The 25702-nt window shown below is 39.2% G+C and overlaps 8 non-coding genes across 8 annotated transcripts; 6 read left to right on the top strand and 2 right to left on the bottom strand.

The window, feature by feature from the left end:
* The first annotated feature begins 7987 nt into the window (after positions 1-7987).
* Positions 7988-8061, top strand: trnat-ugu (transfer RNA threonine (anticodon UGU)). The gene has a single exon. It is a non-coding gene; the product is annotated as a tRNA-Thr (tRNA).
* Positions 8062-16256: 8195 nt separating this feature from the next.
* Positions 16257-16329, bottom strand: trnar-ccg (transfer RNA arginine (anticodon CCG)). The gene has a single exon. It is a non-coding gene; the product is annotated as a tRNA-Arg (tRNA).
* Positions 16330-22092: 5763 nt separating this feature from the next.
* trnae-uuc (transfer RNA glutamic acid (anticodon UUC)) lies at positions 22093-22164 on the top strand. Its single transcript has one exon. It is a non-coding gene; the product is annotated as a tRNA-Glu (tRNA).
* Positions 22165-22252: 88 nt separating this feature from the next.
* On the top strand, positions 22253-22339 carry trnay-gua (transfer RNA tyrosine (anticodon GUA)). Its single transcript is given in 2 exon segments — positions 22253-22289; positions 22304-22339. It is a non-coding gene; the product is annotated as a tRNA-Tyr (tRNA).
* Positions 22340-22792: 453 nt separating this feature from the next.
* On the top strand, positions 22793-22865 carry trnar-acg (transfer RNA arginine (anticodon ACG)). Its single transcript has one exon. It is a non-coding gene; the product is annotated as a tRNA-Arg (tRNA).
* Positions 22866-24322: 1457 nt separating this feature from the next.
* Positions 24323-24394, top strand: trnae-uuc (transfer RNA glutamic acid (anticodon UUC)). The gene has a single exon. It is a non-coding gene; the product is annotated as a tRNA-Glu (tRNA).
* An 88-nt stretch (positions 24395-24482) lies between these two features.
* Positions 24483-24568, top strand: trnay-gua (transfer RNA tyrosine (anticodon GUA)). Its single transcript is given in 2 exon segments — positions 24483-24519; positions 24533-24568. It is a non-coding gene; the product is annotated as a tRNA-Tyr (tRNA).
* Positions 24569-24652: 84 nt separating this feature from the next.
* On the bottom strand, positions 24653-24724 carry trnae-cuc (transfer RNA glutamic acid (anticodon CUC)). Its single transcript has one exon. It is a non-coding gene; the product is annotated as a tRNA-Glu (tRNA).
* Between the last annotated feature and the right edge of the window lie 978 nt (positions 24725-25702).

The following is a 25702-nucleotide window of genomic DNA, read 5'->3' as shown; positions in this document are numbered from 1 at the left end:
ACAGAGAGAGAGCAGAGACGAGACCGGTTGGCAGAATAATTATTTTTGATGCAATACCAAATAAAGTTGTATCACTGTTACGTAATACAATATACAATGTGGACCAACAGCCAAAGACAATGTTTGATGTATTATATGTTGGTGATATTAACATTCTTAAAGATAAATGTAGTAATAGATATATTAGAAATGTATTAAAAAAGAATCAAATACCATCTTCAACAGTCTTCTGGTCATCAAAATTTGGAAACATTGAGTGGAAAGAAGTATGGTTACTAACAAATAAGTTCTTTATAAGTAATAAAGTAAGACAGGTATCATTTAAAATTTTACACCGAATTTATCCTGTAAAATAATTATTTAAACGATTTGGAGTTGATAGAGAAAACTTTTGCGATTTTTGTGGAATTATTAAAGAATCTGTTACTCATCTTTTTTTTTAATGTGTATACTCAAGATTATTTTGGATTGATGTTTCTAACTTTATTTCAAGGACATTCGGTACACTAATACAAATTGGGTTATATGATGTCATACTTGCTTTTGTACAAGATGGAATTGACTCCAAAACATGTTTTCTTATACAACTAATAATATTACTTGGAAAATACCATATCCATGTCAAGAAATGGGCCAAAGCTAAGCCAAATTGTGTTCATTTTATAAAGGACATTAAACAATACGGTACTACATTATGTAACATAAAAAACAGAAAAGCTAAAATAACATATGAGGCATTATGTAAATTTCATTTGATTGAATAAGTTTTTTTATATAATTATATAATTATCATTATTTTACCTATTTTTTTCTACCCCTGGCATGTTTATACATTGTTTAACTGAAAGAACTTATTTCATTTTATTTTATTTATTTTTATTATGTTCATAACTGTTGTGAGATGTATTCTATTGTACTATGTTTGTAAATACTACAAAAAAAAAACAAACAAAAAAAAAAAGGTTGGCAAAATAATAGAGAGGAGCAAACTTGAACAAAAAGATTGAAATTGCGTTTACAGTGCGCTGACGCCATTTTGCAATCGCGCGTGTGTGAGAAGACCATAGAGTGATATAGACATCGCGAATTTGACAGGTATTCCATTATATTAGCTCATTTTATGGTATACATGTGTGTGTATGTGTTTTATTTGTTCCACGTGTTGTATATTTTGTATGTTTTTGAAATTATTTTGAACAAATTAAACTTATTTATATATTCTGGTCTGTGATCAGGCCAGGTTTTTTTCTGAGGACATTTTCCCAGTTTTACTGGATTCCTTGTATTGATGGCGAGCCTCCTACATCGACCTGGAAAATTGTGAAGTAAACATATTTCAATTTATCCTCATTTTACCAGATAAAGTAAGAATTTGCCAAAAAGTTAATTCCTTTATTGGACTGCGATTTTTAAATACAGCTCTAAGGACTGATTTTCTTGGAGGGAAAAACAGAACTTTATCTGAATTGAACTGATTTCACCAATTTCAGAGTGAACAACGACACTGATTTATTTGTGTGTTTTATGGTTTCTTTTGTTTTCACTTGAATTCATTTATTGTGATTTGTGTTTGATTTAAAATAATTGTAAAGTGGGTGCACCCTGGGGTTGTGTATGGTTATGTTACTGATGTAAGTATTGTTTACTAAGACAAATACGAAAAGGAAAAAATTCATACAATCTAAAGTAAAATTATTTTTGTATTTAAAACATTCAGTTTGTCTTTGGTTATTGCTCAGTTTCACCCCCCCCCCCCCCCCCCCCCTTTACTTACCTTGTAATCTTCTGGTTTTATTGTCTGGTCCAATAATAAATAAATATAGTACACCTGTTACACTTGGATGGGAGACCACCTGGGAATACCAGGTGCTGTAAGCTTTTCGAAGTCCTTCATTTGGCAGCTGATAGACTTCCCCGTGTCACAGCTTCGCTGCCATTATTTTTTCTCGCCTTCAAGGGCGTTGTTTCTGTCGGTGCTGTGTCGATGCCAGCTGAGCTGCGCTCGCTCCCTGGTGCTGCGCCTGTTTTAAATAGCCAACTCTTGACAGCTTCTCTCGCTTACGGCCATACCACCCTGGCAATACTCCATCTTGGTACATTCCAGGAAGTGTTTGGCTGCAGTTAGGAGAGAAAGGCTCTCCCTACTCTTTGCTTTCTTTTTGATTTGTAAAGTATTAGAGTTAATTTGGTTATTTTGTTTTTGTGAAGTTTATTTTCCAGCAGCATTAGCTGCAGCATTAGCTACAGCATTAGCTGTTCGGGAGGAACTTATTTTTTCATTTGGAACTCTTTTTTTGGAGTAAGCAATGGCGGACGGATGCACGTCAACAAACATGGACATGGCAGGAGAAACTCGACTGGTGAAAGATAATGGACTGGCAGAAGGAACGCGAAAGGCTATCGACACTGGATTAGGAGGAGAAACAAGCACGGCAAACGACAACGGACTGGCAGGAGGAACAAGCAAGGCTAACGAAAATGGACTGGATAAATGACCACGAAATGAAAACAAAACTGAAAAAAGTAAGTTTGCGGAGAGAAAATACTTGAAGGAGGCTACGGTGATCATAAATGTGGAAAACGTACTTGAGGTAAAGGCAGAAGATGTTATTAAAGCGATAATGGAAAAAATGTGGACAAGAGAAAATGTTGGCGCTGAGACCGAGACAAGGCAAAGAATATGAACTGACCATGGAAAAAGAAGAGGAGTGTGAAAAACTTTTAGAAGAACTGAAAATTTATGAAGTGAACTGTGAAGCTAAAAGTTTGCATAACCGAGATTATGCAGTTTCCTTCTTGCACCTGCCTGTCTACCCGGAAAACAGTATAATTGTAGAAAAATTGGAAGGATGGGGTGTTGAGCCACTAACAAAAATTAAAAGAAGATGCTACCCGGGCACTGACATCGAAGATGGGACGAGGTTCCTAAAAGTAAGGTTCCCGAAGGAGGTGGCATCACTGCCCTATAGCACAAGGCTAGAAACAGTCGAAGGACCACAGCATTTCCGGGTGATGCACAGTCGGCAAGTGAAAACTTGTAGGCAGTGCATGAGCCCGGACCATCTGCTGAAAGACTGTCCTAATTTCAAGTGCTACAGATGCGGAGAATGGGGACATTTTGCACGATCGTGCACCACTGTCAGATGCTCGGAGTGTGCAGAATTCTTAGATAAATGTGAATGTTGGATGGAAGGGGAGGAAGGAGAAAAAGAAAAACAGGTGGACAGACAGGTGCAAGAAGGAAATAAGGAGGAAGATGCAAAACTTGAAGGAGATCAGGAGGAAGAAGCAACACAGCAAAGAGAAATAGAACAACTAAAGAATAACACTGGAGAAGTTGTGGATTTTAATGAAGATGGAGAAATGAAGGAGGGAGGAAATCAAATGATGGAAATTGAGTTTTCAGACATGGAGGAAAATGGACAAGAAAATTTGAGCAAAACAAAGACATGGATTATGAAGAAGATGCAAAGGTGGACAATATAGACAGATGTATAAAAGTGAATTTAAGAAGAAGAACACTAAAGGTAAAACCAAATTTGGACAATGTTAGAAAAAAGGCCAAAGCTAATATGTTCAATGTGTTAAGGAGTTTAGAAGGAGGGGAAGATGAGTAATGTATTTTAATTATTTATTTTTATCTTTTTTTAATGGTTTTTAATTGTGTTAGTTTTAATACACGAGGTCTTTTAAATGCTGGAAAATTTGACAAGGTAAAGGAACTATGCAAAAAACAAAACTTAATTTGTTTACAAGAGACTAATTGGAATGATGGCGTGATGGAAGATTTTAAAAGGAGATGGAGGGGGCAAATATTTTATAACAATGGTGATGGAAGGATGGGAAGAGGGGTCGCTATTTTAGTCAAAGAAGATATAAAGAATGATGTAGAAGAAATATACAATGATAAAGAGGGAAAATGCCTTGCTATTAGAATGAGAGAAAATAATACAACATTATGTAACATTCATGCTCCAGTAGCAGAAAAAGAAATCTAATGATTTTATGGGGAGAAACTATTTTAATTGGAGATTTTAACATGGTTTTTAACAGAATTGATTTAGCGGATGGCATGGTTTTTAGGAATGACACTGGGAGAAAGGAGTTGCAGAAACTAATGGCAGAGCACAAAGTAGTGGACATATGGAGATTAAGGAATGAAGGAAAAAGAGAATATTCAAGAAGACAGTTAGTAGATGGTAACTTAAAGCAAAGTAGGATTGATTTTATTTTATGCATGGAAAAACTGGGTAATTTTATACAGAGTGTTTATTTTAAAGAAACAGCGCTAAGTGACCACAAGTTTATATTAATGAAGATTGATTTTAATGAAACCGAAAGAGGAAAAGGGATATGGATTTTAAATACAGAAATTTTAAAAGGAGAACCTTATAGAAAGGCAATAGTGGACTTAATAAATACTGAAAAACAAAATGAGATGTATCATGAAGATAAAAGAATATGGTGGGATAACACAAAATATGAAATTAATAAGTATACGATTAAAATGAGTAAATCAATACAAAAAGCAAAAGCACATAAAGAAATAGAGGTTAGAAAGGAATTAAATGACAGTTTAAATCAAGAAAAAGTAGATATAGAGAGAATACTGTTTTTGGAGGAAGAATTACGAAACATAGAAGAAAGAAAATGTAGAGGTGCGATGATCAGAAGCAAAGCCAAATATATTGTGGATGGAGAGAAATGTACAAAATTCTTTATCAATTTAGAGAAAAGTAAGGGTAACTGAGAAATTATAAGAGAATTAAAAAAGAAAATGGGGAAAAAATAAAAGAAACACAGGATATTTTAAAGGAAGTTAGAGATTTTTATGAAAGCCTTTTTAAAAAAGGTGAAATAAATGAAAAAGAAGAACAATTTTTATTGGATCAAATTGAGGGAAAGGTAACAGAAGATGATAAAAAGATGTGTGATGAGGAAATAAAAATAGAAGAAATCAAGAAATCTATAATGCAATTAAGTAATGGGAAAAGTCCAGGATTAGATGGATTAGTATCTGAGTTTTATAAAGTTTTTAAGGATGTTTTAGCACCAATTTTAAAGGAAATTTTTTATGAAGTTTTTAAAAAACAAGAAACAACGCATTTAATGAGAGTTGGTTTAGTTAAACTGATATATAAGAAAAAAGGTGAGAAAATGATTTGAGGAATTTTAGACCCCTAACAATGCTAAACACAGATTTTAAGATTTTAGCCAAGGTTTTAGCAAATAGACTTAAAAAGGTCTTACCCGATATTATCAAAACTAGTCAGGCATATGGTGTAAAAGGGAAAGATATCACAGACATAATTAGCAGTATAAGAGATGTAATACAATACATGAAAGAAAAGAGAAAAAATGGATATGTAATGAGTGTAGATTTCGAGAAAGCATTTGACAGAGTTGAACACAATTTTCTATTTGAGGTTTTTAATAAGGTTGGTTTTGGGAATAACTTTTTTAAGATGGATCAAGTGTTTATACAACGGAGCTATTAGTCGTATTAAAGTTAACAGTTTTATCACTGACTGTTTCAATGTAACACGATCCATAAAACAGGGATGTCCACTCTCTGCACAGCTGTACAGTCTAGTGACTGAAGCTTTAGGATCAGCTATAATAAGAGATAAAGGAATACATGGAATTAAAATTGTAGAAACAGAAGAAGAACAGAAAATTTATCAGTATGCAGATGATACTACACTGATTTGAAAAGATATGCAAAGTGTGATAAATGCAATGAAAATCATTGAAAGATATTGTAATGGATCAGGTGCTAAAGTAAATATGGAAAAAACTGTAGTCATGAGATTAGGCAATGCATGTATTCTACCGGATGTTTTTAAATTTAAAGGCCAGAAAGAAATAAAGATTTTAGGGATAACCCATTTTTATAAAGAAGTTTTACAAGCATGGAGTGAGTTTATAAGTCACGTTGATTTTAAACCTGAAGGGAGGAACATGTTATTAAATCAACCTTTGTTTTTAAATGCTAATATTTTAACACAAGAGAAAGAAGTATATTTAAAATATTGGTTGGAAGCAGGTGTTTGTCAGGTTAAGGATCTTTTATATGAGATTAAAGAAGGGTTTTTACCAAGCCAAGTAATTGTGGATGCCATGGATGGGATTGGGGAAGATATCAAAAGAGAAACTCTGGTAAAACAATTTGAAATAGTGAAAAGTGCAATACCTAAAGAATGGATAGTAAAAATTGAACAAAATAATGAAAGCAATGATAATGTGAAAGTGATTTTAAAGGAAAATGAGAAAGATTTTCAAGAATGTGTTCTCAAAAATTTCTACATTTGTTTCAGAAACAAAGTGCATAAAAGACCAGTTTCAGAACAATTTTGGAAAAAAAATCTTTGTGGAAATAGATGAAGAGGGAATCTGGAAGAATTTAAAATGGAAATATTTAGACACAAAAATTGAAACGTTGGATTATTTTATCAGACATAATGTTATTTTCACTGAAACAAAACTGGCACAAATTGGAAGCAGTGAAAATGCATTATGCAAAATATGTGGAAAGAAAAATAAAGGTATTATGCATTTGTTTTTAAAATGTGTTGAATTAAATACATTTATGGCAAAGTTAAAAGAAATGATGAAACAAATGATGCCAAGTGAAACAGAGCAGATTGAGGAGGAGACAGAATGGTATAAAATATTTTTATTTGGTTTTAATGGAAGTAAAACAAGAATTGCCAATTTGTTTCTATCAGTTGCAAGAACTGTAATTTGGGAAAGGAGAAACATTGTGAAAAATAAAAATGCTAAAATAGAGTTATGGAAAATGTATAAAAGAAAACTGGAAAACTATATTAAAACTGTGGAACAATATTTTAGAATGAAAGAAAAAGAGACTGAATTTTACAAAACGTTTATGTTGAATACTCCTTATATTATGTACACACAAGATGGTTTGAAAATAGATTTGCCAGAATGATTATGCTTGTTGTTTTCCTGTTTTGATACCAACATAATGTCTTAAGAAATGTTTGTAAATGATATTTTAATAAGCTTCTGAACTGATGTTTTTCTAATAATAAAAAAAAATGGATAGCGCATTGGACTTCTAGGCTGTGAGCTGAGCCATTCAAAGGTTGTGGGTTCGAGTCCCACCAGAGTCGCAAGCTTTGCTCTTTTTCTTCACTGACTTAAGGTGTGGTGCGTTTCTAACATTTTAGGCGTCTGTCCATCCTGTTTTGCTTCTTTCTTTCATTGCGCAGTGCAGGCTCAGATACTAGGGGTACTCTACAATAAAGCCGATGACTTAATTGAGCTGTTTTAAATAAGGGAAATTAGAAAACGGTGTAAGGCCTAGTGGGCTTGTGGAATGACTCGAAGGCAAGCTGTGGTTTTGGGGAAAAGTAACTGCCACCTATTGTTGAGATCACGCCTTTTGGATTTGTCGTACAAGAGCCTCTTTATGCATGTGCAAAGTAACTGAGTAGAAAGCATAGTAAATTTTGCTTCCCCCCCACTGTCTTAGATGAAACTGCGTTTGGAAGTATCATATCCAGAGGTTTTTTCTTTTAGTGTTAAGACTAAGTTGGCCAGAGCACCTGTCTTGGGAACAGCAGGTGCTAGGTTCAAATCCAAACTGCACCTTTCCCTCAGATTATGGGAGAGTGGCTTTCTGATCTGAAACTCTTTCAATGGCCGATAGCATATGTTTGTCCTGATTTCCATTTTCCGAGCTGACTCTGGGTTTGGATGTAATGAAACTGAAGGTTCCAAAAAACACTTAACACATGATTAAGGATAGATTAAATAAAAATAAATTCACACATTTTTTTCTTTGATCTTGAACAGAGGCCAGGTTACCGGTCAGGTTTGAGACATGATCATCCAGACTCTAAAAGACCGCGTCCGTCTTGTCAGCATTTTCTGCATCCTGACATGCTGGTTTTTGTTGTGTATTATTTTTTGTTCTTCGATTTTTGTTATCGGGAAAATGTCTCTTACTGCATACACCTGTGGCGCTGTGGCTTAGCTGGTCAAAGCGCCTGTCTTGTAAACAGGAGATCCTGGGCTCAAATCCCAGCAGCGCCTTAGTTTGGTTGGTGCGTGTGCTTGTGTTGTAGAACTCCCCGGAATGAATTATAAAATTGTATAGCTTTGAGGCGTAATGAATAGTGCGACAAATAGAGTTAAACAACCTCTTTGCTTGCCATTTTAAGGCTTGCTGTCTTTTTTTAGTCTCTGTGTGCAAAAACATCTTGCCTCCTATTCAGAGTTGGCGCTGTGGCTTAGTTGGTCAAAGCGCCTGTCTAGTAAACAGGAGATCCTGAGTTCAAATCCCAGCAGTGCCTAATGTATATGTTTCGTGTTTGCTTTTTGTTAAGAGTAACGAGTGTTTACGCAGCGGGATGTTTAGCAGTCGGTTTCTTAACAAAACTCAAATCCTTAAGAACGCTGCTTGTTCAAGAGGGCTTTGGACGATGGCTTTATATAGCATTGTGTGGTAATGCCTAACCAATTGGACTTTAATATTTCAAGTCCAGACATTCCCACATGCAGCGATACCGTTGTTAGTTTTTTTTTATTTTTTGGAATTAAACAATTAGCCCCTGTCAAGGTTGTTTGGCGCTGTGGCTTAGTTGGTCAAAGTGCCTGTCTAGTAAACAGGAGATCCTGGCTTCGAATCACAGCAGTTCCTTGTCCGCAGTTGGCTGTTCTTTCATGGGCCAGAGAGGAATAAAAAGTGCTTTCTGTGCAACAGTGCTAGAGGAAGCAGAGCACTCAGGCTCTGTGGTGCAATGGATAGCGCATTGGACTTCTAGGCTGTGGGTTCGAGTCCCACCAGAGTCGCAAGCTTTGCTCTTTTTCTTCACTGACTTAAGGTGTGGTGCGTTTCTAACATTTTAGGCATCTGTCCATCCCGTTTTGCTTCTTTCTTTCATTGCGCAGTGCAGGCTCAGATACAAGGGGTACTCTACAATAAAGCCGATGACTTAATTGAGCTGTTTTAAATAAGGGAGGTTAGCAAACGGTGTAGGGCCTAGTGGGCTTGAGGAATGACTCGAAGGCAAGCTGTGGTTTTGGGGAAAAGTAACTGCCCCCTATTGTTGAGATCACGCCTTTTGGATTTGTCGTACAAGAGCCTCTTTATGCATGTGCAAAGTAACTGAGTAGAAAGCATAGTAAATTTTGCTTCCCCCCACTGTCTTAGATGAAACTGCGTTTGGAAGTATCATATCCAGAGGTTTTTTCTTTAAGTGTTAAGACTAAGTTGGCCAGAGCACCTGTCTTGGGAACAGCAGGTGCTAGGTTCAAATCCAAACTGCATCTTTCCCTCAGATTATGGGAGAGTGGCTTTCTGATCTGAAACTCTTTCAATGGCCGATAGCATATGTTTGTCCTGATTTCCATTTTCCGAGCTGACTCTGGGTTTGGATGACATGGTCAGGTTTGAGACATGAACGTCCAGACTCTAAAAGACCGCGTCCGTCTTGTCAGCATTTTCTGCATCCTGACATGCTGGTTTTTGTTGTGTATTATTTTTTCTTCTTCGATTTTTGTTATCGCGAAAATGTCTCTTACTGCGAACTTCTGTGGTGCTGAGGCTTAGCTGGTCAAAGCGCCTGCCTTGTAAACAGGAGATCCTGGGCTCAAATCCCCGCAGCGCCTTAGTCTGGTTGGTGCGTGTGCTTGTTTTGTAGAGCTCACCGGAATGAATTATAAAATTGTATAGCTTTGAGGCGTAATGAATAGTGCGACAAATAGAGTTAAACAACCTCTTTGCTTGCCCTTTTAAGACTTGCTGTCTTTTTTTAGTCTCTGTGTGCAAAAGCATCTTGCCTTTTATTCAGCGTTGGTGCTGTGGCTTAGTTGGTCAAAGCGCCTGTCTAGTAAACAGGAGATCCTGGCTTCAAATCCCAGCAGTGCCTAATGTATATGTTTCCTGTTTGCTATTTGTTAAGAGTAACGAGTGTTTACGCAGCGGGATGTTAAGCAGTCGGTTTCTTAACAAAACTTAAATCCTTAAGAACGCTGCTTGTTCAAGAGGGCTTTGGACGATGGCTTTCTATAGCATAGTGTGGTAATGCTTAACCAATTGGACTTTAATATTTCAAGTCCAGACATTCCCACATGCAGCGCTACCGTTGTTAGTTTTTTTTTTTTTTTTTGGAATTAAACAATGAGCCTGTGTCAAGGTCGTTTGGCGCTGTGGCTTAGTTGGTCAAAGTGACTGTTTAGTAAACAAGAGATCCTGGCTTCGAATCCCTGCAGTGCCTTGTCCGCAATTGGCTGTCCTTTCATGGGCCAGAGAGTACTAAAAAGTGCTTTCTCTGCAACAGTGCTAGAGTAAGCAGAGCACTCAGCCTTTGTGGTGCAATGGATAGTGCATTGGACTTCTAGGCTGTGAGCTGAGCCAGTCAAAGGTTGTGGGTTCGAGTCCCACCAGAGTCACAAGCTTTGCTCTTTTCCTTCACTGACTTAAGGTGTGGTGCGTTTCTAACATTTTAGGCATCTGTCCATCCCGTTTTGCTTCTTTCTTTTCATTGCGCAGTGCAGGCTCAGATACTCAGGGTACTCTACAATAAAGCCGATGACTTAATTGAGCTGTTTTAAATAAGGGAGATTAGAAAACGGTGTAGGCCTAGAGGGCTTGAGGAATGACTCGTCGGCAACTTGTGGTTTTGGGGAAAAGTAACTGCCACCTATTGTTGAGATCACGCCTTTTGGATTTGTCGTACAAGAGCCTCTTTATGCATGTGCAAAGTAACTGAGTAGAAAGCACAGTAAATTTTGCTTCCCCCCCACTCACTGTCTTAGATGAAACTGCGTTTGGAAGTATCGTATCCAGAGGTTTTTTCTTTTAGTGTTAAGACTAACGGCTGTTTCACACCGCAAGCGTCAGCAGCGCATCAGCAGAGCATGAGCAGCGCGTGTTTTTTCCGCATCCATGTTAACAGATTAGAGCTTTCATATCGCACGCAGCAGCAGCGTGTCAGCGCGAGGCGTGAGTGTCGCTGAAGCAGCAGTGCAGCGATAGTTTCGGCGCCGGGTCTATTTTTGACACGCTGCTTATGCTCAATTAAAGTGACAGTGCATTGATAATGACCAAAACACAATGAATGACAGTAAAAAGTAGCAATTGTACCCAATAAATGCCTTAATAATGTCAACTGATTTATATATAGTCAATTGTAACCCAGTTTACTAGTGGGTAGTACACAGCAATAGAGCAAATAGAAATACCCTTATAAATCTAAAAAAAAACATTGGCTGAATACTTGATTAAATAATATATATTAAAATTATTTATTTATATAAATAAATCATAATAGAGTATTATACAGCATTCAAGGGAATAGTGCTTTAGAATAACATCATCGTGCCTTATCGTACACTATAGCAGCAGATCAGATTTACAAACAATAACAAATCTCTCTTGTCTGTTAGCTTGTGTTTACCGTTGCTATGGTGATTCAGTGTTTGCAAGGGAATGCAGAGATGTAAGTTGTTATATTAATAACAGTAGAAAACTATTAGATTTACATCTTTTATTGTTTTAAATGCGTATTAACTGTGAAAAAAAAACGACTAAAAACTCAACTATTTAGTCTCCTCTTCACTTCCTAATCTGCAATTGCCTCTAGCTATACCACTAACTGTACTCAAAAAAATAATAATTCTTACATTACTAATGCTTTCCTTTTTAGACTTTACACACCTGAAACTTGCCTACAGCACTTATTTATTGTTGCTCTTATAGTTGTGAAAATTTCTTCCTTGTCCTCATTTGTAAGTTGCTTTGGATAAAAGCGTCTGCTAAATGACTAAATGTAAATGTAAAACAGCGAGCTGTGTACACGCCCCCAAAATGATACATTATAACACATCATAATAAAAAATCTGAATTGTTTTTTGAACTGAACCTAAACTGGCACACTCAGAAGAACCATAATAATAATGTTAAATCATAAAAAAGGGGTAAACTATGTTACCTTTAAGCAATGTGTTAACTTCACTATTTATTCTATAATCATCAAGATTGATAAAAAAGTTCAACCCATTCACACAGCAGTGAACGTGTGCACACACACACACACACACACACACACACACACACACACACACAGTTGGTACAGTAGGCCTACATACTGCATCTACCTTGGAAGAAGCGATGTGGTTCTTTAAAGTGTTGTTTTACATATGGAACCTGATTAAATTTTACTATAGTGTCTTTGTAAAAACAGCTGTCCAATCCCTGAAAATAGAAAAAAAAGTTGTAAATAAAGAAACTGCAAAGAAACGATTCAATCATATTGAAGAAATTTGAACTAATTTTCTAACACAGCTAGCGGTCCAGGTCCCTGATGGAATATGGCTCCCCAGACATGAATTTTTCTGGATGCTTTGCTTTCGTTTTTACAACATGGCGGTTTATTAATAGGGTCGTATAAAGCAAATAGCCTAAATAAAGAGATGCATGAATGAATGTTAATTGAATCTTTTCATTATGGCATTGATCAAAATGGCTTACCTGGCTTTTCCATAGGTCCACCTGAGTTGTTTTAATGGTTTTCTAATAGTGCAGACTGATGCTTTTAACTGTATTCTAAACAGAAGCTCGCTCTGAATCTTTTTAGCAGATCGCTCATTGTCCTTGTTAAGTTTTTCGTCAATCGTTTTAAGTGCAGCACTATACAACAAACACATACAAAAATTTTATTAATAACTTTTTGACATCAGTGTTGCTGAAATACTTGATTTGACAAGATGACAATACACAATACCTGTTCATTTTCCTTGCAGTTGTTTTTCTAGGAAGGCCTACAGGTCTTTGACGTCTATAGTGTCGTCTTATAGTGGTGTTGGAGACGTGCACACCCGACTGCAACAGGAAAGCCCTGATGTCAGCAAGAGAGTGCTTTGATGTGTTGATGCATCATTTTTTTTTCACTGCAATAATTGGTTGAAATGATCTGAAATTAAATCTATAAATGAAACACAAAACGGTTATGATAGCTAAGTGATTCTGAGTCGATTTGTTAATGTGCTGCAATATGCAGAAAGGTTGTTAACTGTGCCCGATGAACTGTGAAGTTTGCGGCCATCCATTAACATGATCATCAACGTAAATGGATGAATAAAACTAGCGCACGCATTGCACTGGCAAAAATAATCATCATGATTATGAATGTGTTGCTTAAATGTGTGTATAAACGCATATGATGCTAAAAGCTTATTTGGGTATTGTAAGAATGAAGATGTCTGCATATTTGTAGTGAGCTTTATTGTGGTCAAAGTTTGGATAACCAAAGATTGATCTAATCCACCTGTGACCCACCCATAAGTAAATATGCAGACAAGTTTTTGATTAGCTGACCGGAGCATTAACAGAACCCAGTGATATAACTGAGGAATCAAGTGGGATAAACGTGATAGAGGGATTAAATGGTAAAGTACGGGGGAATCTCGACAAAAACGCAGGGTTAAGTTGCCTAAAGAAATTTTCCAGTAATAGGTCAGTAAAAAATATATATTTTATAACGTCCTCTTTTTGATAGACGTCGTCAAACATTCTGCCCAAATGCTCAGGAGAAACCTAATCATATTAACATTTCCCTAGACTATATGACACTTGATAGGTAATTTCCCTTTATTTAAGAGAATAATTTAAGGATGTTGCATATTATTCGGTTATCAAGGAAATTGTTAAGTGTTGCAGGACATAAGTGCAAGTAATAAAATATAGACTAGGCTATAGCCTATATTTTATTCATTCATTCATTTTCTTATCAGCTTAGTCCCTTTATTAATCCGGGGTCACCACAGCGGAATGAACAGCCAACTTATCCAGCAAGTTTTTACACAGCGGATGCCCTTCCAACCGCAACCCATCTTTGGGAAATAGCCTTGCGCTCAACAGCTATAATAAAGCTTTACATTTATTTATTTATTTTTTTTTATTTAACCATGTCAGACAAACACATAAACACTTGTTTGCGCAGGACTGGATGACAGAAAAGAAGGTAGGTTTCTGATGGTTTTACTCTCTGTTTGCGTAATTTCTAAATGCTCTGTTTGCGTGATTTGATTAATGTAATCTAACCAAAATGCTTCATATTTAATATTTCAAAACTCTTTTGTTGTGTATTGTTTTTTGTACATATAATTTAGCTATGCCCCATATGGTCCAAAACCTGACAGGTAGACAAATCTAAGCTTGTTTTTAATAACACAAATATAAATATGCATATAATAAACAATACTGCTGCTAATAATAACATTATAAGAAAGCAAGTTGTCATGAATGAACTAAAAACAAGCCACCCAAGATGAAGAAGGCATGGAGGCAGCAGTTTTTATATTTATGTAGAAAATAATAACTTTTGTAATATTTTAATCCTTTGAAACATATTTGTGTGTTGCTGTAACAACTTGTCTATTGCTACTTTGCAACAATTTTATTGTAAAAAAAAAATTAAGTAAATGAAAGCTAAAGGATTAGGGTAAGTTGATAAATTTAGGCTACTTTATACAGTACAGGCTATTGTCATATCCAAAAGATTCACAGCTTTGCATTCCCACCCACATTTCACAACCTGTATGAACCCATAAGGCCGCAAGTGCCACAGACCCTGTAGAACTTTTCTTAGCTGATCTTCTGCGTGACCTATTTAGTCATTAATAACAGCTCATTTTTTTTACAGAAAGAGGACCGGGAACTCACAAAGGGTAATTATTATACCATTCTGTCTTTCCGTTATCTCCTTCATGATTATTTGTACTGTTTTCCTACATTTCATGTTTTAAAATCATTTTAACTAACTTAAGAAAACAGTGGAGAAGAGGGTGAAGAAGTGCATGGTCTCCAAAATAGTGGTAATTTAATAATATAATAATATATATGTATAATAAAAAAAATATTTTCTGAAAGCAACTCGGCTGGCCCGATTCCAAATTCAAGTTGTTAAACCAATTTACTGTTCCACCAAACATTATTATACACCATAGTAGCATGTAGGCTATAAAATGTTATGACTTAAATTGATATGTAGCTGCAAGAGTGATTAATTAATGCTCCATTTATCGCATAAATAGCATAAATCTTGCCTTAAAAGGAAAGTGCATAATTTAGCCTTACCCTGAGTTTGTTTACACTCTGCCTGTATTAACATACATGTTGTATTTTAATATGGCTAATTTGGATGAACTGGCTCTAACTTTTGACAGCTTTTTCTTCTTTTTACGCGGTTATGTGCAAATTATATTTCACACGCAAGATGACTAAAAATTTAAATTAAAATACCAAAGATACTGAGCCATTACTACAAGTAAAAAAAACAAACAAAAAACAAAACAACAATTATACTTTAAAGGAGAACATTGGCGTTTCGAAAAAAAATGAACTGAACTACAACTAAATTATTAAAAATAAATTTGCGGGACTTCATTTATGTCCTGCGGCAAAATTATTTTTTTATACTTTTAGTGATCTGCTTGAGGTAAGCCAATTTCTTTTTATGCTTAATCAACAACGAAAACATAAGTAAAAATGTAAATGAAGATATAAATGAAAAAGCTTAATAAATGACTGTCCTAGTCCTATCAAAATAGCAAACAACATCTTTTTATATTTAGGCTAAAAGACTGCTTTATTTATTTATTTAGGCCTACTTATTTGTTATGAATGTTTGTGCTTATATTTTAGTTGTCTTTTATTTCTTCAATTCTACTTTCCAAAATTAATCCTCATTGCACTTAACAAGTTTACAATGATAATAAAGCGTGTTAACAAATGTTTAATGATTAATGAAGGAATTATAATGCTTTGTTTTATAATTTCATCTTTATTTACAAGAACAGTAGCATATTTACAGCTGCTGTATAGGCTATTTCTGTCTGTTAGCATCCCTTTGTGCCCCCTGGCGGCATATTCACAGACTGCGGTCATACATTAAAAACTCGTGCTTGTCCATTTAAAGCGGCGGCGGTATATGCCACGGAGGTAATAGCCACATTGAACTCTCAACTACTGTAAATCATTCTAACATGTACAAAACAGACAAAAAAAAGCAGTGGCAATGGTTCGGTAATTAGATTTGTTTATGGATCATGAAAACCCCACCAGCTTTATATGTAAGCACAGAGTACCCTTTTAGTCATAACAGGAAATATGGATGACAATGAAGGAAGTTAATGACACACAAACACATCTCAAGAAGGTTTTCACAGCCACTGTGTTTTATCCAACAACCATTGCTCCCAAGTTGAAGTGAGACCTTCAAAAACGACCCAGGTGGGACTTGAACCCGCAATCCCCAGCTCCGGAGGCTGATGCCTTATCCATTAGGCCACTGGGCCACGTCACTAATAGTACAAACATTTTATTTCTGCTATCATTCACATTCGTGTCTCATCGGTCCTGGGGTATGGTTCTAGCGTATAGTGCGACTGGTCTTGAGAGTTTCAAATTCCAGTCAAGGCCACTCTCATTAACTTGAAATCACAACCTTTCTGCAGCTATTTCCTTGTTTGCAATTCATCATCATCCACCTAACATGAGACCGTTAGTTAAGAGCCATGGGGTACTTGAAGTCAAGATCTCCATTACCAGAGCTTAGCGGAACCTTTTAGGTTTGTAACGTGACAGTGAGATTCAAGCAAGAATGGATGAATCCTAATTGAAGTGTGCAGCAAGTCTGAGACTTCGAAGCTATTGTCCTCAGATCATCACACCTAAGCTTTGAGTAGACAAGCCAGGATTTTTTCACACAACTTAAATGTAACCCATAAAAACACAACCCGAACAGGACTTGAATCCACAATCCCCAGCTTCGAAGGGTGATGTCTTATCCATTAGGCCACTGGGCCAATACTAGCATTTGTTATATCTGTTGTATGACTCATGAAGTTCTTGTAACTCAGAAAGCAGCACGTTAGGATCCCTATTGCTTTCAGATGATCTGGTGTGTACACCTAATGACCAAACAGCTTCTCTGAAGAGTTTTCCATTGTCATGTTTTTTTGACCTAAGGGTATGAACCTAGCTTTTTGAAGGTCACACTGGATTGCGCTGCAACAGATACCTAAAAGGAACCGCATCAAAGACAACCCAGGTGGGACTTGAACCCACAATCTACTTCTAATCTAAATTAGTCAAACATGTACAATTATACCGACAAAATAGTTTGCTACCCTCAGGCACATGGTTCTGCCACATCCGGTCACGTACCAGCTGGCTGATGGAAAGTTTCTTCCCTCCGACTATCAGGCTGATGAACACTTAACACACCACACACAGACTCTACCATACCCTCACTGCACACCATCAATATGTAGCTTGCACTGCACTTTAACCAATCCATACTTGAAACAATACTGCCTACAACTATGTGGACATCTATTCATTGTTCACATCGCTGTCAATTTCACATTGTCGTTGTATTTGCACTGTCTGTATTTTGCACTGTCATTTCATTTGCACTGTCTGTATTTTGTACTGTCGTTGTATTTGCACTGTATTACTCTGTATTTTGTGCTGTCTGGAGCCAGCACCTAAGCTTTTCACTCATCATAGCACACATGCTGCTGCTGATGTGACAATAAAAGTGAGTTGATTTGAAAGAAAGTAGCGGCAATGATTCAGTTGTTAGATTTGTTTATGGATCGTTCTAATAAGGATGACAACGAAGGAAGTTAATGACACGCAAACACATCTCTAGAAGGTTTTCACAGCTACTGTGTTTCATCCAACAAACATTGCTCCCAACTTGATGTGAGACCTTCAAAGACAACCCAGATGGGACTTGAACCCACAACGCCCAACTCAAGAGGCTGATGCTTTATCCTTTAGGCCACTGGGCCATGTTACCAAGTTTTTGTCATGGAGCTCTTGTATGCCCTCAACAAGATGCCAACGCATGGAAAACTGCATTTTGGGATCTCTATGTTTGCAACTAATGAACAAACATTTTCTTTGTGTAATCATCCACATTCGTGTCTCATTGGTCCTGGGGTATGGTTTGAGACTGGTCTTGAGTTTCAAATTCCAGACGAGGCCACTCTCATTAATATGAAATCACAACCTTTCTGCAGCTATTTTCTTGTTTGCATTTAATCATCATCCACCTAACATGAGACCATTATTTGAAAGCCACCGGGTACTTGAAGTCAAGATCTCCATTACCAGAGCGTAACGTGATTGGATAATTCACGCAAGATTGGATGAATCTTAATTGAAGTGTGCAGCAAGTCTGAGAGTTTGAAGCGAACTATTGACCTCAGATCATCACGCATAAGCTTTGAGGAGACATGTCAGGATTCTTTCCATACAATTTATATGTAACCCAACAAACACAACCCAAATGGGACTTAAACCCACAATCCCTAGCTTTGAAGGCTGATTCCTTATCCATTAGGCCACTGGGCCAATACTAGCGTTTGCCATATCTGTTGTATGGCTCAGGAAGTTCTTATAACTCAGAAAACAGCACTTTAGGATCCCTATACCATATTGCATTCAGACAATCTGGTGTGTACACCTAATGACAAAACATATTCTCTAAAGAGTTTTCCATTGTCATGTCTTTTTGACCTAAGGGTATGAACCTAGCTTTTTGAAGGTCACACTGGATTGTGCTGCACAGCCAACTTAATAAGAAATGCATCAAAGACAACCCAGGTGGGACTTGAACCCACAATCCCAAGCTTCGAAGACTGGTGCCTTATCCTTTAGGCCACTGGGCCGTTTTACTGCCTGTGAACTGTAATACGCATCCAGGGAGTTGCCGACGCACATAACAAAAAACAACATGAACAAAAAGTAGATTGGACCGGTTTCACAGAATTTTTTTGTGGCACTGCCAAACAGACAAAAAAGTAGCATCTTATAGGATTTCTTTGAAGGAATTCAATTAGAATTTTGATCATATTTTGGAACCATTCCTATAGGATTGTTTTATAGTACGATACATAAAAATCCTTTTGGATAATTTCTACAGTATTTCAATGAGATCCAATTTATATCTTAATTAAGATATGCTTTTTTTTAATAAGATATGCTATTTTTATACAATAGTTTTGAATGTATTATGCTGTTTGCTAAAGCTCACCTTCATGTACTTGAGTGTACAGTATTACTGCACAAATTTCCAAAGAAACATGTCTATACCAAAAACATATACAATGTCGCTAGACCAAACTGTGGGCTGGCCCACTCGAAAAAGAAGTTCACTTTGGGCCCATAGCAAGTCCAAACAAAGTGGAGTGTATATAGCCACAATGGGCAAAGTATAGGTATACTATCTGAGTCAGAAGTATGTCCTATGAGCATGCTCTGTGGGCATTTAGTAATTAACAAAATAGTTAGGTCCCACTAATACTAAGTTGAGTCCAGGCACAAAATGTGCCTATAAGGTCCCAGTAAAGCACTTTTATACAGGGCCATTGTGGCTTTAACACAAAACAAAACTAGTTCACTTCTACTATGTAGCAAAATAGCACAATATCACTTCAACTGCATAATTACATATTTTGAAAGCATAAAGAAAAATCAGTAATAAATAAAGCATCTAAAAATATAAAGACAACATGGACTATTTTTCAAAGGTTTGGGACAAAACTGCTTTAGTTTATAAAAATGCAGATATAAAAGTAACCTTGTAAATAATTATTCCTTTTTAATATGTTAGCTTTTCCATTTGAATATGTTAAAATATAATTTATTCCAATGATGTTAAAGCTGCATTTGAGGCATTTGTGTCCTACATAAAATAATTTGAGACAAAACAACAAAACATATAAAAATATACTTAGTTAAAAGAAAAACAAAGTAAGATTTTCATCTGTGTATTTTCTCTACCATTTGTACCTTAAAGGGTCACGAAACTCCAAAACACATTTTTTGAGCTGTTGATAGTCGTATATGTGTCCCACACTGCTAAAAACACTATTAGGACACAAATATTTCACTAAAAAGTGTAAATTGGCGGTTTTTGCGTTATTTCAAGCAAATTTGTACTTCCGGTTTGAAACTAATTTTTGAAGCTGCGTCTTAACCATGAGATAATAGTGTGTATTCCAGCGTGCAGACTGGATGTCTGTGCCAGAGTGTGTCTTATTACGTCTTACAGTGCGGCTCGAAGGACATCTTTTGCATTCAGAGCTGCTTTCGTGAAGAGATCTTCGGCAACACTGCTCGAAGTTTACCATGGAGGTGAAAAGGAAGCTCCCTGACAAGGAATTGAACCCAGGCCACAGCGGTAAGAGCACTAAGTCCTAAACACAAGACCACCAGGGAAGGCCTGGCTAAAGGTTGCCCTCTAGCCTAGCTGTGGGCCTCCACCCAGGTGTGCTGCAGCTGCTCTGACAAAAATAACTCTAACGTTTGCAACCTCCTCCTGGAGAAGAGAAAGTCTCAGAGCCTGGTTCACAGTTCTTCTACGGAGGGACTGTCACATGCTCTGTGTAAAAGCATCCTATCGGCACCACAACTTGCCATGACAACAAAGCACAGCATGCGTTGAAGGAACTCCATGTTTACCGGTCCATGTCCTCTTTCCAAACAGCATGCTAATGAGCACTCCTTGAACAGTGTGTGCCAGTGGCGCAATGGATAACGTGTCTGACTGATCAGAAGATTCTAGATTCGACTTTTGGCTGGCTCGATCAGGATTTATTGCATTGCTCTCAGTCAGTGCACTGCAGTTGCAGTTTGCCCCTGCCAGAGTTGTTTGGTTCTACTTTGGAGTGGATCAAGTTTCTGGGGCTGCCAGCACAGAGCCTGTGGGGTGCTCCCCTGGGTTCAAAGTCTGCCCCAACTGCTCTCATATCTTGGTCCCGTACATCCCTCAGGACTTCCAGAAGAAACCAGTACAGCCACTCTCCTGGGAAGACAGCAGTGACAGCTTGTAGACCAAAATGTTTGCTGTGAGGCTAAGGCGTTCTACTGCAGCACAGATACACATTCGAAAAGCATACAATATTCAAAAACAAAGTGCCAACCTAAAACAAGATTGCAGTCAAAATGACCACCTCAGACAAGTGTGAGCAATGTTTCAGTCTCTGTTATACGTCGGCAAATATGCCACACAGTGCAGACGCTCATACTGCTGAAAAGGAAGTTACCTGACTGAGAAAGGTATAAATAGAAATCGGAGCCTGCTCCAAACGACCTGGTCAGCCCCAAGTGGGCTGTAAAAACCTCCTGGAGTTTTCATTCATTTAATGTCTGGTACAAGACACTGCGTCCAACCAGTTATGTTTGAATGTCAAACCTACCCCAATCCTTAAACCAACCTCACAGTTTCCTGCTGTGTTTTATCAACCTCCCAACCTACCCCAACTCTTAACCCAACCTCACAGTAACAAACCTCCATGTGGGTTTCATTGATTCAATGTCTCGTACATGGCACAGAATACAACCTATCGCAGTTTATTAAAATCACACCTACCCCAGCCCTAGGCCCAACCTCACGGTAACCTGCTGTGTTTTATTCAATTTTACTCCTACCCCAACCCTAAACACAACCTCAGAGTAAGCAGTTTATATATTTTTTATTTTTATGAATGTCTACTACAGCCACATCAATCGCAAACCCAGCCTACGTGCGGCATAAGTGCCTACCACTTAGAGGTCATCCAGCCGACTTGCAGTGTAATCTCCTCCACTTGTAGGTCTCTGAGCTGCAGCAACACCTAAGGGCTCTGACACACAGACACAAAAGAAACCATTGCTTTTAACCTACTCTTGGAGAGGAGAGAGTCTCCGACCCTGGATCTCAGGTCTTCTATGGAGGGACTGTCAGGAATCCTGTAAGAGCATCCCATCCACACAACCTCTTGCCATAAAAACAAAGCAGAATGTGTGGTGAAGGAACTCCGGGTTGACAGAGCCTTGTCCTTGCTTCAAGCAATGTGCTAACAAGGTGCTGAACAGAGTGACGGTGGCACAAAGGTTAGCGCTTATGACTACGGATCAGAAGATTCTCGGTTACGGAAACCAAGAAACTGTGTATGAGAGAGTGCGTAAGTGTATGAGTGGCACTTGTGCAAGTGGAGCAGGGACTTGCCAGCGATCAGAATGAACTGGAGTTTGTGCCAAGACTGGGTTTCAAGAGTGGCAGTTCCCATATGGTCTAGCGGTTAGGATTTCTGGTTTTCACCCAGGCGGCCCGGGTTCGACTCCCGGTATGGGAAGGCTTGAGTGCTTTTGCTTCTGTCCTTTTTGGCCAGCGGTCGGACTGCAGCTACATTATAGGATGTGGTTGTGGAACTGCCCCGTAAGCCTTCGATAGCTCAGTTGGTAGAGCGGAGGACTGTAGGTGGGATGATGGCAATCCTTAGGTCGCTGGTTCGACTCCGGCTCGAAGGACATCTTTTGCGCTCGAGCCGCTTTCTTGCCTTCGCCAAGTCAGTTAACCACTCCTCAAAGTTCAGCATGGAGGTGAAAAGGATGTTCCCTGACCGGGAATCGAACCCCGGCCGCGGCGGTGAGAGCGCCGAATCCTAACCACTAGACCACCAGGGAAGGTCTGCGTGAAGGTTGGCCTCAAGTCTACCTGTGGGCCTCCACCCAGGTGTGCTGCAGCTGCTCTGACAAAAATAACTCTAACGTTTGCAACCTCCTCCTGGAGAAGAGAAAGTCTCAGAGCCTGGATCACAGTTCTTCTTGGGAGGGACTGTCACATGCTCGGTGTAAGAGCATCCTATCGGCACCACAACTTGCCATGACAACAAAGCACAGCATGCGTTGAAGGAACTCCATGTTCACCGAGCCGTGTCCTCTTTCCAACGACCATGCTAATGAGCACTGCTGATGCGGACTGGGCCAGTGGCGCAATGGATAACGCGTCTGACTACGGATCAGAAGATTCTAGGTTCGACTCCTGGCTGGCTCGTCCAGGATTTTTTTGCGTTGCTCTCAGTGCAGTGCGGTCGCGGTTTGCCCCTGCCGGAGTTGTTCGGTTCTACTCTGGAGTGAATCGAGTTTCTGGGGCCGCCAGCACAGAGCCTGTGGGGTGCTCTCCTGGGTTCAAAGGCTGCCCCAACCGCTCTCATGTCTTGGTCCCGTACATCCCTCAGGACTTCCAGAAGAAACCAGTACAGCCACTCTCCTGGGAAGACAGCAGTGACAGCTTGTAAACCAAAATGTTTGCTGTGAGGCTAAGGCGTTCTACTGCAGCACAGATACGCATTCGAAAAGCATACAATATTCAAAAACAAAGTGCCAACCTAAAACAAGATTGCAGTCAAAATGACCACCTCAGACAAGTGTGAGCAATGTTTCAGTCTATGTTATACGTCGGCAAATATGCCACACAGTGCAGACGCTCATACTACTGAAAAGGAAGTTACCTGACTGAGAAAGGTATAAATAGAAATCGGAGCCTGCTCCAAACGACCTGGTCAGCCCCAAGTGGGCTGTAAAAACCTCCTGGAGTTTTCATTCATTTAATGTCTGGTACAAGACACTGCGTCCAACCAGTTATGTTTGAATGTCAAACCTACCCCAATCCTTAAACCAACCTCACAGTTTCCTGCTGTGTTTTATCAACCTCCCAACCTACCCCAACTCTTAACCCAACCTCACAGTAACAAACCTCCATGTGGGTTTCATTGATTCAATGTCTCGTACATGGCACAGAATACAACCTATCGCAGTTTATTAAAATCACACCTACCCCAGCCCTAGGCCCAACCTCACGGTAACCTGCTGTGTTTTATTCAATTTTACTCCTACCCCAACCCTAAACACAACCTCAGAGTAAGCAGTTTATATATTTTTTTATTTTTATGAATGTCTACTACAGCCACATCAATCGCAAACCCAGCCTACGTGCGGCATAAGTGCCTACCACTTAGAGGTCATCCAGCCGACTTGCAGTGTAATCTCCTCCACTTGTAGGTCTCTGAGCTGCAGCAACACCTAAGGGCTCTGACACACAGACACAAAAGAAACCATTGCTTTTAACCTACTCTTGGAGAGGAGAGAGTCTCCGACCCTGGATCTCAGGTCTTCTATGGAGGGACTGTCAGGAATCCTGTAAGAGCATCCCATCCACACAACCTCTTGCCATAAAAACAAAGCAGAATGTGTGGTGAAGGAACTCCGGGTTGACAGAGCCTTGTCCTTGCTTCAAGCAATGTGCTAACAAGGTGCTGAACAGAGTGACGGTGGCACAAAGGTTAGCGCTTATGACTACGGATCAGAAGATTCTCGGTTACGGAAACCAAGAAACTGTGTATGAGAGAGTGCGTAAGTGTATGAGTGGCACTTGTGCAAGCGGAGCAGGGACGTGCCAGCGATCAGAATGAACTGGAGTTTGTGCCAAGACTGGGTTTCAAGAGTGGCAGTTCCCATATGGTCTAGCGGTTAGGATTCCTGGTTTTCACCCAGGCGGCCCGGGTTCGACTCCCGGTATGGGAAGGCTTGAGTGCTTTTGCTTCTGTCCTTTTTGGCCAGCGGTCGGACTGCAGCTACATTATAGGATGTGGTTGTGGAACTGCCCCGTAAGCCTTCGATAGCTCAGTTGGTAGAGCGGAGGACTGTAGGTGGATGATGGCAATCCTTAGGTCGCTGGTTCGACTCCGGCTCGAAGGACATCTTTTGCGCTCGAGCCGCTTTCTTGCCTTCGCCAAGTCAGTTAACCACTCCTCAAAGTTCAGCATGGAGGTGAAAAGGATGTTCCCTGACCGGGAATCGAACCCGGGCCGCGGCGGTGAGAGCGCCGAATCCTAACCACTAGACCACCAGGGAAGGTCTGCGTGAAAGGTTGGCCTCAAGTCTAGCTGTGGGCCTCCACCCAGGTGTGCTGCAGCTGCTCTGACAAAAATAACTCTAACGTTTGCAACCTCCTCCTGGAGAAGAGAAAGTCTCAGAGCCTGGATCACAGTTCTTCTTGGGAGGGACTGTCACATGCTCTGTGTAAGAGCATCCTATCGACACCACAACTTGCCATGACAACAAAGCACAGCATGCGTTGAAGGAACTCCATGTTCACCGAGCCGTGTCCTCTTTCCAAGCAGCATGCTAATGAGCACTGCTGACGCGGACTGGGCCAGGGGCGCAATGGATAACACGTCTGACTACGGATCAGAAGATTCTAGGTTCGACTCCTGGCTGGCCCATTCAGGATTTTTTTGCGTTGCTCTCAGTGCAGTGCGGTCGCGGTTTGCCCCTGCCTGAGTTGTTCGGTTCTACTCTGGAGTGAATCGAGTTTCTGGGGCCGCCAGCACAGAGCCTGTGGGGTGCTCTCCTGGGTTCAAAGGCTGCCCCAACTGCTCTAATGTCTTGGTCCCGTACATCCCTCAGGACTTCCAGAAGAAACCAGTACAGCCACTCTCCTGGGAAGATGGCAGTGACAGCTTGTAGACCAAAATGTTTGCTGTGAGGCTAAGGCGTTCTACTGCAGCACAGATACGCATTCGAAAAGCAGACAATATTCAAAAACAAAGTGCCAACCTAAAACAAGATTGCAGTCAAAATGACCACCTCAGACAAGTGTGAGCAATGTTTCAGTCTCTGTTATATGTCGGCAAATATGCCACACAGTGCAGACTGGGCCAGTGGCGCATACTGTCACCTGTAAGTTGTGGTTATTATTGGTTACACCGGCCAATCACGTTCTGAGTTGGAACCAAGATTTTTTTTAATTCTTGGTCATGCTGGCCAATCACGTCCCGAGCTGGAACCAAGATTCACCCTATTCTTGATTACGGCAGCCAATCATGTTCC

This window comes from Danio rerio, chromosome 4, assembly GCF_052040795.2.
Source record: "Danio rerio strain M-AB ecotype USA chromosome 4, GRCz13ab, whole genome shotgun sequence".
Classification (NCBI taxonomy): Eukaryota; Metazoa; Chordata; class Actinopteri; order Cypriniformes; family Danionidae; genus Danio; species Danio rerio.
The sequence above is the reverse complement of the archived record's forward strand: the minus strand, read 5'-3'. Positions and strand labels throughout refer to the sequence as shown.